This window comes from Poecilia formosa, unplaced genomic scaffold, assembly GCF_000485575.1.
Source record: "Poecilia formosa unplaced genomic scaffold, Poecilia_formosa-5.1.2 Scaffold729, whole genome shotgun sequence".
In the NCBI taxonomy this organism is placed as follows: Eukaryota; Metazoa; Chordata; class Actinopteri; order Cyprinodontiformes; family Poeciliidae; genus Poecilia; species Poecilia formosa.
This window is the reverse complement of record NW_006800668.1, coordinates 115,272-123,250: the sequence shown is the minus strand read 5'-3', so window position 1 is coordinate 123,250 and position 7,979 is coordinate 115,272. Positions and strand designations below refer to the sequence as shown.

Below are 7,979 nucleotides of genomic sequence, written 5' to 3'. Positions count from 1 at the left end.
TATCGGATGACGTCTTTAAACATTTGGAGAATGAAGAGATACTGCACAAGTACAAAAGTAGGGCTGGTAAGGCCCGCAACACCATAGATGCCGTGGAGAAAAAAGGAAAGGGAGCCTGCAGATTGATGATCAAACGTCTTCATCAAATAGATCCGACTCTGTCCAATGAGCTGGGTTTGTCCTCTGACTCCTCTGCTAAAGGTGAGACCCAAAGTTCATTAAAGCTGTTTTCAGAGCCTCTAGCGTCTTTGTCTTTGTGTCAGTTTGACGTTTAATCAAATCAATGATAAATAAATCTGTTCTCTTCTAATTGCTCTCAGAACAACATAAACTTCATGATGTGACTTTTAGAAAACGACTTGAATTCTCAGTATTTTTCCAGTTTTGGTTCCTCTTTGGAGTCTCATTCACAGAACGGATCTGGATTTCCTGGCGGGGGTCATGTCCCCCCCTTCTGAACTAGAACTGCCTTAAAGTTCAGTTCATAGATAAAAACCGAGCAAATTTACAGCCTCACAATAAACTGCTTCTTCCTGATGAAACATTTTCTGTTCAGATCCCGTCTTAAAAACTGATCTCTGATTTTTGGCGTTTAGCATGTTTAGCATGTTCCTCAGAGCAGGGTGACATGTATCTATATATCAAGAGTGATGCACAGTGAGAGATATTTTGTCGTACCACGGATTTTATAGATGTAACAAAATAAATCATACTTTAAAACTGGAATGCCTAGAAGAAACACTTTATGATGATATGAATATCTATTTATGACAATGACTTTAATGATCAAAATGAATGAACTACCCAGAATAAATGTTTCCTAACATTCAGCAACCAAAACCAGAAAACAGTCTGACAACCAGAGGAAAGGCCCAGAGAGATGCTAAGACGTAAAGCCACAGATTTATACCATCTAGATTTCCTCATTAATGTCCAGCAGCTCTTCATCTAAACTGATGTTAGTTTGTTCTCCTGATATCAGTTATAATGACCAAAGAATCAGAACCAGCAGTGATGCAGGATCAATTTCACCATCATAATGGATCCTGATGAAAAACATGTAGATATTATTAAATCAGATAAACAGCTTGGGCTTTTAGTGAAGGAAACGCTAAAATAGAGAGAACTTTCCTGACTTTGACAGAGAAAACCACAGATCAGTCCTGCTGCTCTTCATCAAATAAAAATGGAGAATATATCTTTAACTAGAAAGTGTGCATTTCCTATTAAAATGTAAGTGTGAATGCTGAAAGCTTTTGGTGAAAATGGCAAAAGCGTTTGAAGGCGACTGATGAAGACTTGCAGAAAAGTAAAAAATAGTGCATCCAGTGTGAAAAACCCAGGTAAAAGCCAAAATTAGCTAAAAAAACACCTAAAACTAGCTAAAATACTAATGATAGCAAATAGGCTACCACTAGCATGCTGGTTACAGTAATATATCCCATGCAATGTAAAAAAATAAAAATAAAAAAAATAGAAAAAAAAACCTCATGTAAAACCTAAAAGGACAGAAACATTCCCCTTCTGATAGAAACGGTGGGTGAATGAAATCCAAACCTTTTATGGTTCCTGAGGTAGACCATCTGTTTGGAGGCGTCGTTTAGCGCAGTGACTACAAAAAACATCCCACATCCAGTATGAAAAAAGCTCAAATTATTCCCAGGTGTTAAACAGCATAAAAGCTGTTAAACTACCCAACTTCAAAATGGCCGCTGCCTTGTTTCCTCCATCACAGCCCTGAACCTGGATGATTGATTGCCATTAATAGGAGAAACATCCACTGTGAAACACAACGGACATTTTATACTGTAATTCTCAATTCTGCCACAGGATGGAGCTGTTTCCCCCATGGGGTGAAAAATTCATAAAAAGCTGAATATTATAAAAAGTCTGAAGGTTATGAACACCAAGAGATATATCCGGCATTAGGAGAGCTGAAAAGTATAAAAGTGGTGAAAATAACACAAAGTATGCAGGAGAAGAAGGGCGGCGAAATTTAAGGAGCAACCAGAAAACAGGAAGTCAACAGTGTGAATCCTGCAGCATTCACACTAATCACTGGAGGTCTCTTTCTAACTGAACTTTGACCTTAGAGAGGCAACATGAGAGTCTGAGTCAGCATGAAGACAGACCAGAACAAAGATACCTGAACTTTGACTTGATGAGCTGGAAAAAACTCTGAATGTTCATTGAAGTGATTCAGAAACTCTTTGTGTTGATTTTAATGACATCAGGGTCATAAAGGCTCCATCTCGTTCAACTCTCAGCTAAAACGCTCACAGTGTCTCCAAACAGCATCAATCAGTGCTGACATGATTCAGAAGCTCCGTTATTCCAGATTAATGTTCATGTAAACACATTTATTCAGACAGTCTGAGGCTCATAAGGCGTCAGAGTGAGTTCTCATCAATTTAAGATGGAGTCTAACACACTATACAGCTGGCTGCTGCTTTGACCTCTGACCTAGCATTCTCCTTACTGCAAATATTCACACCCCAGGAAAAATCTGCTGATATCCAGATGTCTTCCTGTCTGACCAACAGTGAGTGATATTCAGTACTGTTCATTTCAGTTCATTTATATTCAATTAAAATGGGGTTATTCATAAAGCCCCAATTATAAATGTCAAAACGCTTTGCAAACAACATTCAGTTTATGTTGAGCAGGGGTCTCAAATTCCAGTCCTGGAGGGCCGCTGTCCTGAGTATATATTGTTGAAATAAAATTGATATGCCTTTTGTAAATACATTTTCTCTATCAATGACTTAAATAGTTAACTGTGGTAATTATGTTTGTGTAATGTAGTAACCATGTAGTGTTTAATATAATTATTAAATAGATGTTTTAAAGAAACAGCCACAAACCTTAGGCCTTTGGTCCACAATGGCAGCTTTAATTTTAGCATTTCCTCTCCTCCACATACTTTGTTGCCAGATGTGTAAAATTTACAAAAAGAAGCTATTTAAATGTAAAAGTTGCACATATGTAGATTACTCAAGAGAAGCTATGAACAATAGTTTTTTACAGAACTCTACACAACATCAATTCATTTATCAATAGATACATATATATATTAACTACAGAATAGATACACAAATATTTCATTTCTAACAGCTGCAGTGTGGGGTGTTCATCCAAGAAGTGTGACTTGCAGGAGCAGGGAGGCTCTGTACTGGTTTCTCCTTTTAAATCAAGAGGCCCATGATAGTTTGACTAGGCAGCAGATGTCCCACAGCTGAATGACTGAATCTGCCATGGACAGAGGAACAAGACCATCCCAGATATGGTAGGCTAGGTAGGCTACTGTTGAGAAAGATGGACAACAAAACAAATGGAGAAATTATGAAACACATCAGAATAAGTAAATTATTTGGCAGATGGTGCTTAAATCAATTTTTAAAATGCTTTTCCAAACAACAGTGTTGGAAGATGTAAGTGATTTTTGTGAAACTTTACAACAACAGCACTGAAAGGAAGCGATGTTTATGTTTCCTAACTGTGGCTAAAGCTGCTGCTAGCTGGTTTACTCTCCGATCTGAGACTGTTTATTTTATACACAGTCAGAGAATGGTGGATTGACAATGAGTAATAACTTCTATCTAACACTTAAATGGTGTTGTTATTAACCTTACCTTTTGTTATACCCTTAAGATAATGAATATCCGTGAATTTTTCAGTCTGGTTTCCAGAGGCAAAATCACACCGGAAGTAAAGATACACCTCTTCGAGTTATGGCGGCCATTGTCTGACGTCACTGTGAAAAGGGTCTCTTGCTGCAGAGGATCACGTTACATTGTTTAGTCAATCAGAGCTGCGAGGAGCTCTGATTGAAGGAGGTCCACTCTCAGCATGGATTTGAACTTGTGTCTTTAATTCCTTCAGCAAAGCTCAGTTTTTACCTGATTCTGTAGCTTTTGGTGTACAGTGATCTCTCGCTATAACGTGGTTCACCTTTTTTTCACAGTGCAATTGTATTCTGTGTCCTGATTGGCTAAACAGTCTCCGAACTCCTTCTCTACCTGTATACCAATAACGTATTTAAATATAAGTAATACAGATTAGCCATTCAGGAGATGAAAGCTGAAAACTTTGAACGCTGGAAAAAAAACTTTCTGCTGGAACAATCTGTGGCCAGAGGCAGCGCAAAACCGATCGGAGGCTCGGTTGACGAGATCCATTGCTCTGCCGTAGATACAGTTGTGAATCTCGCGGGGCAGCTTGGAGGAGAAACTTTAATGGCATGAACTCCGGATCACATTAAGGCCCGATTGATGAACACGCACATCCGCTGACCTGAAAACAGGTTTTATTCTTTGGTTTCGCTTCGCGGATTTCACTTATCGCGGGTTATTTTCAGAACGCAACCCCCGCGAAAAACGAGGAATCACTGTTCTTCTAAATCTGCTCCTTAGTCGCATCATTTCGGGGTTGCTACTGCCTCTAGTGCCGTGGGGTGGTAACACAACTAATATAATTACATTACTTAATCAGAATACCGCAAAGACTTTATTATTTATTATTAATTTTTCATTCTCTTAAGAATGTAGAGCTAATTAAATGATCTAAACAAGACCTTAAAGTGGTTCTAGTTTCTCTCGATGGCCAACCTGTTGAAACTGTTTTAAAATTTTAAATACCTTGGGTCGTTCCTGGACAGTCAGCTCAACTTTGTTGAAAAACACTGACTATATTTTGAAGAATTGTTCTCAGAGACTCTACCTTTTAAGAAGACTTAGTGATCATGGGGTGACCCAACTAGACTGTAGTTGGGTCACGCCTATGTCTTGAATATGGAGGGGAAAAAAATCATATTTTATTTATCACTACAGAAGGGTTCAGTGAATGGGCATATGAAACTGGTGGGTTCGGTACCTCAAAAAAGGTTAAGAACCACTGGGATAGAGAATCAGTTCAACTGTTGCTCCCATCACTACACCCCTTTTTTCAGACTCTCACTTAAGTTTTTCCTCCAGGTTCATCCTGGTGACGCTGATTGTATGGAAGCCTCCCTCTGTCAGTCGGCCTCAGTAAATTCACAGTGAGTGAATGACTGAATGTAGTGTGAAGAGTTTTGGACTCTTCTGGACTAGATAGTTATACAGGTACAGACCTTTTGCCGTTTAACAACAAAACCCTACAGAGCTTTAATGTCCTGACACGCTTCCTGCTGAACTGTAGATCACAAGTTTTCTACAGATTGGGAAAAAAATGTGGAGGCAACTGTTACTGTAAAGTGGCTTGGAAAGTTCAGCCTGATGTAGGCATATAGGGGAAGTTTACTGCCAAAATTCAATAACTTACATTTTAAATTTGAAAGTTGGATGTTATCTTTTTGCACTTAAAACTCCTGCTTTCCCTCAAATCTTTGTTTTTATGCTCAGATTTTCTGCTTCTCTGCACAGATCAGAACAGCGCTGACTCTAGATGTAGGGAAAACCATCAGCTTTCTGCTCTATGTTACAATTTTAAGGAACTCATGACATGTTTACAAAAATAATAATTATTTGGGTTTGTCAGTTTAATAGTTTTCCAAATCTGTAAATGAATATATTAATCTGGGCTCTTACAGAAATATGTTTTGAGCAATATTCAGTCAAACTATTTTACAGAGTAAACACAAAATGCAACTTGCATGACAATATTTTATTGGAGTTTGCAGCAAAACAGCACAACTGTATATATTTGAAACTTATTTTGTACTTATTGGGTTTTATGTCTTAGGGTAAAACCTACCCTATCACCATCTGTGATTGTCAAGCCATGCTGTTCTGGATGCTTTAGAATAACAATTAAAACAAAAAACATTTTCATAATGTGAACAGTAGTAAACCTGCCTAATATATTAGCTGGGGCTAAATCCATCAATAGGAGCTAATGTAAAATAAAAGAAATGGATGAGGATGAATAGATGAACATTTTGTTATCAAAACTGAACAGGCTACAATATTTTCAGGGTTTTTTATTCCTATTTTTTACATTTGAAATAAATGTTTCTTAGTCTATTATTGTAACTAATCATGAATCCTTTCATGGCTCCATGTGTTGAGGATTCGCTGTAACAGAGTTCATCTCAGCTACTGCTGCCTTTCTTCACCAACCATTAACAAGTAACTGGACAGGTGTACCTAAAAAAAAGTGGCCAGTTTGGTTCTTTGTTTCCAGCTTGCAAAAGGTGCTCAAAAGAATGTCATTTCAAATTAAACACTTTGACAAAACTCTGAAGCTCAGAGGTCAGAGGTCACTCTGTGGGAAACATGTTTAATTAACTGAAACCTTCAACCAGAGAAAAAACATGAAAGAGTTTTAAAGAGCAAAACTAATTCAATTATCTCTGTGCAGCAAGAACCTGGTTTATTTATTTGCTTTTTTCTTTTATCCGTCACCTGAGTGGGAGTTTTATTCAGAAAATCCTACATTCCCTCAATGACTGAAGTTGGAATTTCTTACAGGTTTAGACACATTGTTAGAAAAATATTTAGTTTTGTCATAGAAGTTCATACGCAAACCCTTCTTAGAATGTCAGAAATGGTTTTATTTTCTTCTTTTTTTTTCTTCAGATTTTGATGTTCGGTGTCAACAGGAGCTTAAAGAGCATCTGAAGAAGAAGCTCCAACGTCTCTCTGAAGGCGTCGCTGAACCTGGAAATCAAACGTTTCTGAACCAGATCTACACAGAGCTCCACATCACAGAGGGGTTAACTAGAGAGGTCAACCAGGAACATGAGGTCAGACGGATTGAAACAGCATCCAGGAAACAAGAAACAGCAATCAGACGAGAAGACATCTTTAAACCTGGAAGAGATCAACCAATCAGTGATCAACCAATCAGAACAGTGATGACCATGGGAGTGGCTGGCATTGGGAAAACAATGTTAACACAGAAGTTCACTGTGGACTGGGCTGAAGGCAGAACCAACCAAGACATTGATTTCATATTTCCATTCACTTTCAGAGAGCTGAATATGTTGAAAGAAGACCATTTCAGCTTAGTGGGACTGATTCATGAACGCTTCACTAAAACCAAAGGAATCAGCAACTTTGAAATGTTCAAGGTTCTGTTCATCTTTGATGGTCTGGATGAGAGTCGACTTCCTCTGGACTTCCACAAGACTAAAATGTTAACTGACCCTGAAAAGTCCACCTCAGTGGATGTTCTGCTGACAAACCTCATCAGGGGGGAACTGCTTCCTTCTGCTCTCCTCTGGATAACCACACGACCTGCAGCAGCCAATCAGATCCCTGCTGAGTGTGTTGGCATGGTAACAGAGGTCAGAGGGTTCACTGACCCCCAGAAGGAGGAGTACTTCAGGAAGAGATTCAGTGATGATGAAGAGAAGGCCAGCAGGATCATCTCCCACATCAAGACATCAAAAACCCTCTATATCATGTGTCACATCCCAGTTTTCTGCTGGATCACTGCTACAGTTCTGGAGGATGTTATGGAGACCAGAGAGGGAGGAGAGCTGCCCAGCACCCTGACTGAGATGTACATAGAGTTCCTGCTGGTTCAGAACAAAATCAAGGAGGAAAAGTATGATGGACAACAAAAGACTAAATCTATCTGGAGTCCAGAGAACAGGAAGCTGATTGATTCTCTAGGTAGTCTGGCTTTAGATCAGCTGCTGAAGGGAAACCTGATCTTCTATGACAAAGACCTCAAACGTTGCGGCATCGACATCACAGATGCTGCGTTGTTCTCAGGAGTTTTCACTGAGATGTTTAAAAAGGAGAGAGGAACGCGCAACATCTCCGTCTACTCCTTTGTTCATCTGAGCATCCAGGAGTTTCTGGCTGCCGTCTACATGCTCCACTGCTTCACCAGCAGGAGGTCAGAGGTCATCAAGACGTTCCTGGGAGAAGAATACGATGAAACATCTCTAGATGAGTTCATGAAGAAAGTCATGAAGAAATCCCGCAGCCGTGAAAAGGGCCACCCGGCCCTCTTTGTCCACTACCTTCATGGTCTCACTGTGGAGTCCA

At 39.2% G+C, this 7,979-nt stretch overlaps 1 long non-coding RNA gene across 1 annotated transcript in view; it reads right to left on the bottom strand.

The window, feature by feature from the left end:
* The window catches only part of LOC107834713 (uncharacterized), a 16,340-nt gene extending 14,749 nt beyond the window's left edge, over window positions 1–1,591 (bottom strand). Inside the window, exon 1 of the long non-coding RNA XR_001660523.1 lies at window positions 1,581–1,591. This is a non-coding gene — a long non-coding RNA (uncharacterized LOC107834713). The remainder of the gene's footprint in view (window positions 1–1,580) is intronic.
* Window positions 1,592–7,979: the final 6,388 nt, after the last annotated feature.